The 15,119-nt window shown below is 38.7% G+C and overlaps 2 long non-coding RNA genes across 3 annotated transcripts; one reads left to right on the top strand and one right to left on the bottom strand.

The window, feature by feature from the left end:
- Positions 1-626: 626 nt before the first annotated feature.
- On the bottom strand, positions 627-5,602 carry LOC124154153. Its single transcript, XR_006863846.1, has 6 exons — positions 5,235-5,602; positions 4,566-4,778; positions 4,302-4,435; positions 2,732-2,887; positions 2,560-2,656; positions 627-1,081 (listed from the first exon to the last, which is right to left on the bottom strand). It is a non-coding gene; the product is annotated as an uncharacterized LOC124154153 (long non-coding RNA).
- Positions 5,603-5,688: 86 nt separating this feature from the next.
- LOC124154154 lies at positions 5,689-14,746 on the top strand. 2 transcript variants are annotated; one of them, XR_006863848.1, is made up of 4 exons: positions 5,689-5,907; positions 6,063-6,244; positions 9,712-9,773; positions 10,130-10,346. It is a non-coding gene; the product is annotated as an uncharacterized LOC124154154 (long non-coding RNA). The 2 variants fall into 2 exon arrangements; XR_006863847.1 differs by lacking the exons at positions 9,712-9,773; positions 10,130-10,346 and adding an exon at positions 14,612-14,746.
- Positions 14,747-15,119: the final 373 nt, after the last annotated feature.

The raw sequence follows: 15,119 nt of genomic DNA, 5'->3' as shown, positions 1-15,119 counted from the left end.
GCTTCATGACAACCCACAAATTTCATAATTTAAAAGGCCCAAAATAGCATAAAATATTATCATTTTCCCCAGAGGAAGGTATCCTTCTCCCACCCCCTGCCCCTCCAGGTAGTCCTGGCTACGCCCACGTAAGCATCAATAATATTCCTAAGCTGGAAACATATATATAATATAACATATTTTGATATCCTATACTGTGATCAATGGATCCATGGCCATAGATGAACAACTCTCCTCAACAAAGAGGTGATGCCTCCCAATAATTCCAATACTAGCACCTCAAGACTGCACAACAACCAAGACGGTATGTAATAAAGACAGCTATCACATTACTTGATGTAATCCACTTATTAGGAAGGATACGAATTATGATTTCACAGAACATTGATACCCATTTAATATAAAAACAGTACCCTTAGAACTTGATTCATAAAAGGAGGAAGTATTAGTGAGTAGCAGGAAGTTGATGGCAATGCGAAATAATTACGGAAGATTAGTGCAACCTATCAGAACAATTTTTAAATAAACGAACCATAGTTCTTTCACTTCAAGTGAAATTCTTCTACAACAATAAGTTGCTGAAAAAAGTTAACTCATACAGAAGAGCAGCAAAAGATAAAGTCAAATAGAAGATCATGCTCAATATTTATTTGACATAATAAAAGGTGGTGCAAAAGACAGTTCACAAAAATGTAGCACAAAAATTTTGACTCCACGGACACAATCAAGGTTCTTCTCGCCCCAGCATTATCTCATACAATAGCCCTTCCATTTCCATATTTTTGAAGTCAGCCGTAATTAATGTACACTTTCATGGTAGAACTACAATGATATATATTCCAGAAGGGATCCAAAATACTATTCCACAATGGGCATAAGTTGTAAGAAAAATAGTCAATGTTCTTTCTTATAGACGATGTTTGGCCAATCAAAGCATATCTTAGAGCAACTGCTGCTTGTGTAGCCTCTTGCCAAACCAGAAGTGGGTGGGATGTGATTCAGCTCAGTTCACCACAGCCACAGATATGCTCAAGAAAGGTGCAGGAGTCTCACAATGCCAACGGGTGCTAGTAACATTGATCTGTAATATTGAAAATGCAAATAAGAATGTGTACACCATGGGCATGCATATAATGAACAGCAATTTTAAGCAATGCAAAGCAGGAGTTAGTTCACTCAAGGTAATACGAGGTAGGTTGCAAAGTTGAATAGCAATGATTAAAACCATCAAGGAGGAAAAGCACGGAAAACATAACTACCAAAGATGCATACTTTACATAATTATCACAGGAATCTATCAAGTAACAATCTGATGTCATAGGTGGATCCAGGGGGGGCACGTGCCCCCCCAGACCCTTAAATAATATGCAAAAGTTTTAATTGCGTTAATATTGTTGCCCATTATCATTACATTCGTTTTGTATTACGAGGTATCCTTGTGCCCCCCAGAACAAAATCCTGGATCTGCCCCTGTCTGATATGCTACCACTTCACAAAAGGGTATATGAGTGTTAATCACCACTTGAATGCTCAGGAAAAGTTTTATTTTCACATATGACTGAAGGGACAGCGGCACCAATAACCACCGCCACCAACAGAAAATTAAAGACTCAAAAATTTGAAAAACTCTACTTACTAATGAAAACTTATGAATAAAGGCAAAACCAATACTTTCTCAACACGTCAATGGTGAGAAATTTCCCCTCTATTGTCCATTTTACGTAACCATGGCCCAAGTCTGTAAGAACCATAACAATGGCCTCCAATGAAAAACCAGTACCACCGACTCGCAGTTTGATGAAAGTTGGCAATTTTCATTCTTCCACGTAGGAATGAAACAGTGTAAAATATTTCTTGCCTATGTCTACTCGTTTTTTTTCACGACATTTGAAGTCTGGGTGAAACTACAGTTTATCAATGAATGCGGTCTCCAGAGGCACTTGTACTTCCAGTGGGAAATAATTTGTCTCAGCCATACTTTTCATCAAATTCTTATGAAAATTTGCACGTCTACTGTAGAAGTCATGAGGATTCCAAATACTTATTGAAAGTTATGCTAAGTGATATTGAAAAACTCTCTAAACTGTTATGTTTCACTAAAATTTAGAAAATTTTTCGTCAAAAACATGGTGCTATAAAACATCAATTTTTGACCTGAGGCAATATGTGAATCAAGCCAAATTATTTTTTCTAATATCCATATACATAATCGTGGCTGCATTAATAGTCTCTAGTTGTCTCCGTATGATTTGCGGAGATAGTTAGGCCGTCTCGGGGGTGTATCCTTGGTATGAAGGTTTATGATGTAAAGAGGTTCACTACATAGAGGTTTTACTGTAGCGCTATAGACTTGGTTTGATCATAATCAATTTTAAAAATCAAAAGTATAAGTCTCAACAAAATTTCAACTTACAATCAAAGTGCAATTGATGAGGCAGCTTTAGCAGAGCAATATTTGCTTGAAGAGTGGTTTTATTAAAAATTTCACTGCTCATTTTTTCATTGAACATATTTCTTAGTTGCTACCATAACCTGCCTTGACCTCACATCTCCACGTACCTGAACAACACCAGCATAGATGGTGAATCTTTGTCCTTTGAAATGTTTCGGAGTAGCGTTTCATGAATATGCTTCATACCAAATGAAAGAAACACACCTGAAATAAAGAGAAATAGATATAAGATGGAATGACAAGATATTTAGAGCACCAAAACAAAGAATGCACACATACCATCAACCCTGACATCCAATAGCTTAAATGCAAAAGAGAAGGAACGGCATAATCCATTATCAATTGAAACAACTATGAGGGGCAATAGCTGATGCTTTCAAATAAGTAGTAGATGTACCACATGACTCCACTTCGTGCCAAATGAAAGAGATAAACCTGAAATAAAAAGAAATAGATACTAGACGGAACTGAATGAATGACAAGATATTAGGAACACCAAAACAAAGAATCCGCACATATCATCAACCCTAACATGTCATAGCTTAAATGTAGTATCATATATTATATGATGGCATGAAAATTCTAATTTCTACACACATTACCATGGCCTTCACAGACAACACTTGCATTCACTGTGAATGAGCTGGTTCAGTGAGACATAAGTCAAAGGACATAAGCCATAAGGAGCCAAAATAGAATTCCACGATGGACTTCAGCCATAAAAAAGATGGACAATGTTCATCTTTATGGCATACAGTTAGCCAATAAGAGCACATGCTGGAAACCAATGTGATCAATGCAGTACCACACCTAACTGAACGCAGGTGGTAAGAATTTCAGTTAACTGTAGCCTTATGTCTACATAATAAACACTGAGAAAAAGGTGAAGGCGTAGAGTATATGAAATGCATAAAAAATAAGCGTCCAAGGGAATATATGTTCAGCCTTCAGGGAGGGCAATATTTCATAACTTAATGAATTTTAATGAAATTAACACATAAGAAGGAAAAAATATCATCATCCTGAGTAGATAACACTGAAAATACTTGTACCATGCCACTTAAAGTGAAAAGCATTGAAACTAATAGTTGGTATGTAAGTATAAGTAATATAATAAGAGCATTAATAGAGTGGAATACTTACATTCACAAAAAGTAACTCTGCAAACTTCTGTATCATGAAAAAAAGCACTATGAAAACACAAGCATTCAGAGTCAGACATAATACAGGCACTCAAATTTTAACTGTTTCCCTCTTATGGTTAAGTCTGTGAATGGAGACAAAAATGACTAACAGCTTATACCCCAATGTAGACCAGGCCTAAGTCATGATATTGATTGCTGAAATTTGTTGGAAATGTTGGGAAAAATTCGTGAAATATTATAAAGCCAATTACCATATCATGTGCATCGCATTTCACGCACTTAAGGCAAACAAAATCAAGTAATTTCGCCCCACCCATCAACAGGCTACTGAGTATTGCCTTCATCCTCCCACGTAAAAGTAAATTTGACATTAGAAGGGAAGAAACATAATCTACAATAGATTATATTTCTTCTATTACAATACGAAATTAATTTATTCACCAGCTCCATTACTTCATGAACATTTACTAACATGATTTAAAAGGATATAAGAGGCAAGAAAGGAATAGGACAAATGACGCCGCATTAGTAAATCCAACGTCGACTGCATGGTACACCAGAAGAATCAGTGGGTGTAGCATAACAAATGTAGACCAGAATTAGGACACTCCAACAGCATTAAATTCATCAAAAGTGAAAGAGTATTTTTGAAACTGCTCACTTAATTACTACACTACAGTAAACAAATACAGTAATATGATTACCTTTCACCATTGACGGCTTGAACAGACAGACCAGCACATATCTGTTACTCATTCACATCATCAATGAGACGAGAAACAGCGAGGTTAAGAATTTTGAGTTCAGGAATAGACATCTCTCTTCCATAGAATAACACCTGAAAAATCCCATAAAAATATATTGACTCAAAGCACAGCTTGCGATTGCACAGACACTACATGTATATATTGCATTAAGCACACTTCATAGGCGGAAAACCACAAATCAGCGACAAACGAGGACTTCACCTTAACTTTTAGGAGAGCGCTGCTTTTATTTATCACCACTGTTTTTTCGCACTGGACCCCGGCCACTTGACGATGGAACCGTCTAAAAGTTTAATGTCGGTACACCGCTCATTTGATCCCTCTGGAAAGTGGTCCTAAAAGCCAACATCTCGTTCTGATAACTCCCTGTTCACGCGGTATCACCCGCCACCATTTCTGCATTTGGGCAACATTCTGAAAAAAATTCATCCAATAACAGCCCCGATTAAATAACACAAGTACATAACTCCAAAGCTCACGCGCAAATTAATAGTAATCCTGCCACAACGCAAGACGACCAACGACGCCATTAGCATATTACGAATGCCAGAATCTAGACCACGTGAGTTTCTACATGATAATTCCAAATAATGAGCAGTATTATACTATAATCACAGCTTTTTTAAAAGATAAAACCAATTTCTTTGCATTCTCCTGGTCTTTGAAAGCATATTCATAAAGGAACATTGTAATCATGCCGGCATCCACACACAGCGACCAAGACACGCCGCTACATTGCATTTCTATCCAAAGCTTCACGGCACAATCACTTGTTGGGCTCATGGAATTAACCTTGAGTCCGGTAATAAATAATAGTTTCAATTTTTAATAATTTCATCAAAATCTACCAAAAATAGGTGATTTACTTACCCTTGCTTGGAAGAGGCTTTCGTTGCGTACGCCCAGCTCCTTACTACGTCTCTTTTGGCAATAGTAGCCTCCTTTCCACCCAGGGACACAGCAACGCCGGTCAGGCCTCATTGCTAAAGCCGAATAAAACTGAATCTACGACTCTCACTACAAAAATTACTGCAAAAATCCGATTAAAGACGGAGCGCGTCGCCCCACTTCCATTAAGCTTAATGGGGAAAATTACTCTGACACAGATATCAATGCCTAGTGGCGCCGCTCTACGGCCAATGTTGGCGATCGAATAAAATGCGCGCCAAACGGCAACAGGTGAAAGGCTACCCATTGGCCCTTCTGGAGACTCCTGTAATGGAGTCCCCTTGCTTTCGACAAATCGTGAATGCGGATAGCGAGCGTTCTTTGTTTACGATGAGAATTTCCTGGTATGAAAAATCGATATGCACATTCCGCAGAAGTTACCATAGCTATCAACATTTTCTCCCCAAAATCCATGGGATATTAATCAAGTAGCATAATCAATTTTCTTCAAGTAGAAAAGAAGCTGAAATGACCAACTATTAATATAATGGTTATCCAACAAACCAATGTTTCAAAATATTACATGTCTTTTATCATCATAGTGCCACATCAGTTTACAAGAATTTCAGCTCTACATTAGGCAGTGACATTGGCCGTAATATTTATTTCATTTTTTAGCTTATTCTCTGATGTTCATACACCAAAACTTCTGTCTTGATGAGCGTAGGCAAGGATAGCGGCGTTATGACTGCGAGCGCCTTTTTTCTGATCCAAAGACACGTATGAAAATATTCCATGTCAAATTTTCAGAAAACTCTTCTGCTCCCCTCAACTGCTCTGCTCCTTCAGACGCTTCCGCCTGGGACTGGGGCAGGATCAGATCAATCGCATTGCAAGCCTGCGTCGTGGTGGACCCTCTCTCGGCGCTACGCCTACTTCGCTGAATGCTATTACTCACGGAGCAACAAGTAGATTTCAAATCAAAATAAAAGGTAAGATTTTTATTGGACCTATTGCGGTAGGTCTCCTTCAATGGTAATTTTCGTCGCTATTTAGGGGAAAGGGCTGGAGTGGCCCTTAATGTCGATGATAGGGCCAATCTTATAGTGTATCCTATGCATCAAATATTATGATCAACCTCTGCAACTTTGAGAAAGTTTCAGAGGAATTGAACCTCGGGAGGGGAGCATTGATTATCTTTTCCTTAGGAGATAAATTATCGGCGTATTCGCCGGCTCTGATGTAACGCGATTGATTTTCAAAATTTCCCTTAGGTGCCTTATCTCAGCGCATAAAAGCATATAAGCGACGTTTCATGATTTAATTCTTGAATACTCGGCTTGTGGGGCCTTGTTTATTTTGAAATGGAGTGGTTTGCGGCCGCTATTTCGACGTTGACAGAGTTATAGTAATCGCTTATCGTGGTAATTAATGTGGTTAGTGTTTATTCACTTGTTTGCTTTTTATGGAGGAATCTTTTTTATTCCCTGTGAAGTACATCTTCTGAAATTTCCACGTTGCCCGATGTTCAGTTTTTAAGCCGCCGCAAAAAGCGCTGACATTCATATCAAACGTGACATAACTATTACATTTCGTTTTAAATTAATGCCTCATGGTTTACATTACGGAGTTGGCAGCTTCATTTTGCCATTTTGCAACGAGTTCAAATTTATGTGGCTGCATTGGATGCAAACGCTTTGTATGATATCTAGGTTTAGAGAAAGTTAAAATTAACGTATGTACCCAGTTTTATTTGGAGCTTTTATTTATCACTTTCTCAAATGTGATAAAATTAACGGCTAATTGCGTTGATGGGTTTTCTAACCCCGGTTTAAATTTGCCATCGGAAGGTTTAGTTAAGAAGCATTTTATGGAATTCAATTAGTAGTTTGACAGGTTTGGTCTCCATTTTTTTAGTGAATTGTTTTTTTTTTGTCGGATATTTTTTACCCGCCTATATAATTATAGATTAGGTAATAGTAAAATAATTTAGGTTGAATAGGTGTCTCATTAACAGGAATGAGAAGCAATTTTTTTCCTTCGGCGAACCGAAATCCGGATTCAAATTTAGTCAGATGAATATTGTCCTTGGATTTCATACGAATTTCATGGCGCCTAATATTAATCATGGTCGCCCCGATGACGAATACCATGGTAGATTACCTTTCGTCCCTATGGCACTAAAAGGGTTTTCATTAAGGCGGAGTGGAGATAAAGGAAATACACCCACCTATGAGAGGCTAGATAATTAATTTCCCCAGTATCCTCAAATACGTCACTAGGTAGTTCTGATGATAACCCTGAAATAAGTTCTATCTCATTTCAAAGCATGGTTGCAGCCTGATGATGACGTTATAATTCGAAAACTGTCGTAAATTTTATAAGGAATATTTTTTCTTTTATTTACTTAAAATGTGAAGCATAGTCCGCAAAGTTTCGCCATGTGTAATTTATTCCTCCAAGAAGTCTTACTCACATGAAGTAATTCTTTCCCGGCTAATTAGTTGCGTGAAGTCTTCACGGGATATTCATCGGTTTAATTCGTTGTATATCACCATCGTTTCAATGGACGACTCGTCCATTAACATCGGGGTGATAGAAATTCTTGACCATAACTTGCCATTGCAGCGAATACATTAGAATGCACATAAGCCGTCGATCTTGAAGTTCGGTGACTAACTTCGGTTTGGATGAAAATTCTAGAGAGGAATTTACCCACTCGATCAAGGAATATAAATGGAAGCACATAGGTGAATAATCTGTCAGGAAATTATAAACTGCATCGATAGGTGATAGAAAAAAATATTTACGCTTTTGACAACCATCTAAATTTTACAACAAATGGCACCGGGTGGATTTTTGATTGGAGGTGTGAAACGGAATCGTCCCCAGCACCACTCGCTCAGTATCTAAACGCTTTACACACTTGGCTATCACTACCTCACTTAAACTTAATCTATACGTATTCGAATCCGTAGATGGTTAAAGCTTTAGGGCTCCTAATTTAATTGCATTAGAGTGTGCTAGATCACATTCCATTCCTTGTCTCGCTCTACCCAATGCCTCTTCATAATGATTTTTTCTGGCCTCGGTAGCGATGGGGTCAACTCCTCACCCGCTAAACCGTAGGTCATGGGTTCGATTCCCGCCTATGTAGGTGGTCCCAATCCAGAGCATGTGTGTTTGTGTTGCGCTTTGTTAATGTGGGAATCCCCATTGCAAAAGGCCGTCATTTGCCTTTTTCGGGGAAGTTGGAAATAAATAGATAATATTTCATTAAAGACGTGAGGCCAAGACCACCCCTCCTGACTGAGTACCTTCAATGACATCGTAACCGCGGAATTGGAGGAGCTAAGACGTATTTCCTATCAGGGGCGCCGACTTATAAAAAATATTGGGGGGGGCCATATCGGAGGTCTTACCCCGGGAAGAGGTTAAATTCAATGTGTGTCTCAGCACCGTAACACTATCATAATTCACACCACTTGTTTTCAGTTAACCTGCTTACTACCTTAAAATTATTTGTTTTAACACATTATTGAATGCATTTTAAAAGGTATCTATCGTCAAACATGGGAAAATACCAATATATTTTTGTGATTTTCCCAAAGCATAATATAACTTAATTTTTTTCTTGAATTATTGAGGGGGCTCAGCCCCCCCTAACGAATCTTTGAGGGGGCTCGGGCCCCCTCAGGCCCCATGGAGTCGGCGCCACTGTTTCCTATCCTATATTGTGACCGCAATGACTGTGAAATGTGAGACCATATACCTTATTTCTATTCATGTTATAGTCGCTTGCATTTTATGGAACGGAAAAAATATCTTTCTCTCACAATCTAACAAACTAGAAATATGCTGAGGTTAGATGCTGTCAGCGCCTTCACCGAATCGACATAAGCTGCGCGATTACTTCCGCATTAGGTGACTTAATCCGTATGTAAGGAGTGAAATATCTATCAAATTTGTATGCATTTACCTTACCTACGTCATGATTAACTCTACGACCCTATGATGATGTCTCTAACGGTATATTCCGCCCCGAGAGCCAGCCGCTTGCAGCCGTGATAGAGGGGGACAGTCACCACTCGATGTCTATCTGCCGTTTGGAAGCTCCGAAATATTGTTTCCTTTTTTTGTGTTTTTCTTTTTTGTTTGGTTTCACTGTGCAAGGACTCCCTTTTGAGGTGAGTTATTATTGCCCATTTTACTTATACTTCCATTTCCAAATGTGGAGAAATATCCTCTCTCAATTGTGTTTTATAACTTCTTCGCAAAAATATTCTTTACAGATCTTCAATGCGAAATGGAAAAAATAAAATCCTTTTGGAGTTGACGAGGAAATTTTATGGCAAAGTATTTTAATTTTCTTCATAACATGTCAGAAAATGTTTGACGTGTTATTTATTTTGGTTTATAAGGAGGAATGGAAATATTTATCACAAATTGCCTTTTTTAGAGCTCATTGAGGCTGGGGTGAATACTTGTATGGGTGGTTGCCTGATTTTGGAATGACTCAAGGTTTGTATATTTTATCTTAGGATAATTGTGATAAATTTTCTTTCTAATTTCTGCAAAGCTTCCGAGTGAGTTTATTTGCTATTATTTCATGGTAAAATTATTTTTATCGCTACGATTATTTGCATTTACTTTTTAATTATGCAATCATTTTTGCAAAAATCTATAATAATTATACTGGAGTCCTTGTGATATATTCAAATGTAGTTTTAATTATTAATATTTTATGCCCTATAGCTATGTAGCTTTCTGTATCCATAGAATCACTAGCATTTTCAGATGATGCACATCGTTTTAAAATTTACTTTTACCATTATTTGCGCAATCCTTGCAAGCATTTTATTCCACTTTCTCGTTAGGAACATCATTCCAAAAAGATCAGCTTCCCCGCTGCCATCCTCATTCAGTTCAGAGCAGACAGCCTGACGCGGCCTGAAAATATATACGCTGCTTTCAGCGAAATGTCGAAGGAAGAGGACTCCAAGTAGTAGCTCTGAGGAAGATGATCCTGCTGAAGGTAACGGTTAAGCCTTTGCGAGACCCACAAATGCCCTCCTTAGTCCAGGGGCGCCGACTTTTAAAAATATTGGGGGGCCCATATTGGAGGTCTTGCCCCGGGAAGAGGTTAAATTCAAAGTGTGTTGCAGCACCCAAACACTACCATGATTCACACCACTTGATTCAGTTACCCTGCTCAACCTTATAATTATTTGTTTCAACACACATTGTTGAATTTATTTTAAAAGGTAACTTTCGTCAAACATGGGAAATAAAAATTAACAATATATTTTTGTGATTTCACATAACAACTTAATTATTTTATTGAATTAAAGAGGGGGCACCGCCCCCCCAAACGAATCTTTGAGGGGGCTCGGGCCCCCTCAGGCCCCATGGAGTCGGCGCCACTGCTCCTTACATCGCTTTCCCCTACCCGTTTGACTCCCGAACAATCGACAAGCAATAATCCGACTTACCCAAAGTTACATTTTCTATGACTCCTGGCTTAACGGTTCCGAAACCTTCTTCCATTCACTTTAGATTATTTCCGGCTGCTTCTGACTGACGAGACCGTAGTGCTAAAAGTCACCCAAACTATAACCCCTTTGCAGAGTCTATCATGCTGAACAATTTGTGTCCTGAGGTATGAATTAATCGATGGAAAGATTGAACTAAAGAAGAATTTTACATTTTTAGGACATATTTTTCACGCTAGAATTATCAAATTTTCCCGTATTCCAGATTATTGGAAAACACATCCTTCGTACGATTTACATTGCTTCAGGAGACGCATGCCGCGTGATCGACTAATGACAATTCTTCAAGCCCATCATTGAGATGAGATCACAGGTTTTTCGGAATGGCTAGCTAAAGTCACTCCAGCATATATGTAATGAAGTTGCTATACTGTATCTTTCCTTTTTTTGGGCTAATAAAACAAATTTATTGACAAAAAAAGAACTCAGGTGCCTGTGACACCCCTCCGATAGACTTCAAAATTAGGCCCATTATAGACTCATTCAATGAGACTACGGACAAAAAAGTGACTCCCTCCCGTGAATTGAGTTTTGATGAGTCCCATAGAAAGGTAGGCTAGGTTACGTCGGAACACGAAGGGAAAGGGCAACAGGTGCGGGATGAAGCTGTATTCGTTGACGGAAGCAAAGGGTTCGGCGCTGCAGGTTCTCGTGTACCAACTGAGAAGTGTCTGGAAAGGTGCATTCCGAGAAGATGGTGAACAAAATGGGTGGAAACCCCTTTTGATCGCCGCCACTCCATTTTTATGAACAAGAACATGTTATCATACTGTAGCCACTTTCAGATTCTTTCTGAGTTGGGAGTCTTGCGTGACCGAGACGCTAACGCGAGATATAACGTATTCCTTCCGTTATGGTTTCCCGGAAATTTAAGAAAGGTGAGGTGGTGGAGACCTTATCTGAGGATAGAATCTGTATCCTAAGGTGGAAGGATAAGAGGGGAGTGCTGGCGATCGGTACTGAATTCAGTTCACAAATTATTGATGCCACGAATAGACGAGGTTGTGCGTCAAAAAAGCCGGAGGTGGTTGTTGAATACAACAAATACATGAGTGACATCGATCATATGGATCTAATGATGTCTTATTTTCCCCTTTAGAGGAAATTCATCAAATGGTACCAAAAATGGAGCCTTTACCTACTGAACAGCTGAGTTCTATCCATGGCAAACGTCAGGAAAATTCCTCTCATCGCCTTTCGGCTTCATATTATAGAATCGCTTCAGGCAATCTCATGAACTTCGACTCCTTTGGAGAGAGAGAGGAACGTGACTCTAGGACGGGCTCGCGGGTTTACACTCCCGGGGCAGGGTCTGTAAGCTCTCGCTTTTCATTCTTACCACGGAATGGGGAGAACATGGAAGGAGAAAGGGAGGAGGCGCTGCCGCGAAAGGAGCCCGACGACGCCTCCTGGGAGTGGAAGGGTAGGGATGAGGAATCCCGCACCTGAGGCGAGCGGGTCCTTTGGAGAGACAACCGTCATCCCAGCCCGCCTCACCCAAAACCTAAGGCTTAACTGACTATTTCCTCCGGCAATGTGACAAAAGACGAAAGTAGAGGCGGTGTAAGGAGTTCTTCGAAATAAATACCCGAAAGTATACGTCCTTCTTCTGCCTAGATTATGTTTTCTGGGCTATCATTTAAATTTTCAGGACGAAAATTATTTTAGGCCTGAAACAGCGTTTTTTGTATAAAAATATACATATTCCTCTTTAAATATGTAATCATGCCTTAGAAATATAATTATTGAATGAAAACAACGCATTATAAATGTAAGCCATTTTCATTACTTGTAAATGAACGTGCTTCATTAAAATTATTATTTCAATCAATTTTTTCCTTTTTATTTCTACCTACCTTATGTCACTCTAAAACCTTCTCCCGCATGGTATCATATCGCTCATGCGCATTATCCACGATTGGGAACAACACCTTCGCACATAATATGAGTAACGCTCGTAATATTAACATTTTAATTTATGCCTAAAGTGTCTAATTCAAAAATGTTAATTATTATTTCATGCAGTGGCGTTAGTTAATAATGTCAATGCTGGTTTGAATGCAAGTACTTTCTGTTTGAGAAAATATTTACAGCGATTGCATCGTGTGCAGGAGCCAAATTAAAAGCACTTTTAATCCTAATGATTATTTTTCAAAGAGTAATTTTTATACTACTGAATTACAATTTTGAAAGTGTAATTGTAATTCAACCTGGTCACATATTTTTTTCAATAATTTTCCCACCAATGGTCAAGTCTGTTGCGAATAGCTCGAGAAGTAGGTGTCGGACCGAAAAAAAAAACTAAAATATTGGTAACTTCATTTGTCAATCTCTATAAGAGTCGAGAATTGAAAAAAATATTTTAAAAATTGGAACCATTGCTGTGTAATAAAGGATTTTAATGTTTTTAGCATGAAATTACTTATTCTTGAAGGCTTTAGTAGGGTTGAACTATCACATCCCTTGCCCCCTCCTTTACACCCGTGCCCGTGGACACCGAATATAATATTGGTAACATAATACTGCCGACGTAAAAGTTGACAACATCTTACTGGAATGACTTAGATAGTAGGGATTTTTTAACAGCTTGTTTCATTTAACTTTCATCGTATCTCCTGCTAGCATAGAGCAACATCGTCCTGATGGACTGCCGGTGCAGATGGAATTGAAAGGAATAGCGAAGAACTAAAATGGGTGGACGGTTGTGGGGGAAAATGGAGATAAACTATCGCAACTGAAAAGGATTTTGTAGAAAAAACCGGCACTGTCCAAATTAAGCGCACGTTTTTTTGGAATGAGAAAGGAGCTGAGCGGAAGGGGAAATTTAAAGGCTTGAGAAATTCAGCTGACACTAATACGGGAGCAACTCCGCCCTTTTATTTTTAATACGGGAGCAACTCCGCCCTTTTATTTTATGTTGAAAAAAAATATATTTATAAATAACCTTAATTCTACAGCAATTTTTTGTACCGTAGAATGGGGTGAATAGGCTCACTTTTCAACTTTCTTGTGCTATAGCTTTAAGACTATGTAAAATAGCACAGTGAATTCCATGCCATTTTATGTGTCTTACCCTATATTTCTGATTCATCACCTTAGTCATCTTAATATTTTTATTGGTGAGATCTAATTATGCTTTCAGTGGTCTGATCCTATTGGTCCACGCAATGGGGTGAATAGACTTAAACGATTTCCACTTGCAGATTCTATCCTCCTTTAACCTTGGTGAATAGGCTGAAGAAATAATGAACAGGAAACATTGATTTGAATATATAGTAGATGAATTTTTCTTTATTTTTAATGTAAAAGGTTTATTACTTATGGTTAACAAAGGCCCAAATTTGTTTAATTGTTTTCGATTTTGCTATTTATTTGCAAAACAGTATCTATTGATTCCCAAATACAGCTTTAAAAACTTATGGAACTTACTGTCATCACTCCTAGTGGGTTGGGGCATTTGAGAAGTAATGTTGCACTCGTTGTAGTTTCTTCAGTTTCAGAAATCGTGTAGTGAGTACCCATTAACAAAGCAACGGAGAGTTGTACGATCAACTGGGTGTCCCCACTCCGAACAAATTATAATTCTGCCTAAAATAAGTTTTTCCACATCTGGGGATAAAACTGTTTGACCACCCTGATGTTCAGATTTTTCATATGTCGTCTGATGACCGAGTGAGGAATATTACATTCAGGGGCAGCATTACAAATCCTTAACATTGATTTCACAGCTTCTACAGCCTGATTGATCTCTTCGGGAGTCCTTTTAATATATTTTTCTTTTCTTTTAATGTTTTCCTCTTGGGCCAGGCTTTGTAAATCGCGGCATAGTCATGGGTGAGTCTGTTCACCCCACTTCAGACGACGGGCCATCTCTCATGTCGAGGATTTTTTTGAGGGCATCCAGAGGCTTCATCCAGGATATTCACACAAGGCTGTAGCCAGGGGGGGGGGATCAAGGGGGATTGATCCCCCCACACCCGAAATGAAAAAAATTAAACAGATACTTTATGCTCGCTTGGCGCTCAGTGCTCACACGACGATATTATATAGCGGCACAGGGACATCTAGTAGTGCAATGCGACTTAAGTCAATAATTATCTGAGCGAATTTGTAGGTGCAGTGTGTGTAGTTGTAGAGCATGTGTGAAATTATAGAGCTGTGAATTAGTAGAGAGGTGAGTGACTTATGAGCCTCCCGAGGGACCGCAGAGTTGACATCGACACTGAGGAGTTAATTCATTTGTTCGCTGCAAAGAAAGCTCGAAGGCTAAATTCAATTTTTAATTATATTTTTATATTTTCCTTTAAGGGTTTAT

This window comes from Ischnura elegans, chromosome 2, assembly GCF_921293095.1.
Source record: "Ischnura elegans chromosome 2, ioIscEleg1.1, whole genome shotgun sequence".
NCBI classification, from domain to species: Eukaryota; Metazoa; Arthropoda; class Insecta; order Odonata; family Coenagrionidae; genus Ischnura; species Ischnura elegans.
The sequence above is the reverse complement of the archived record's forward strand: the minus strand, read 5'-3'. Positions and strand labels throughout refer to the sequence as shown.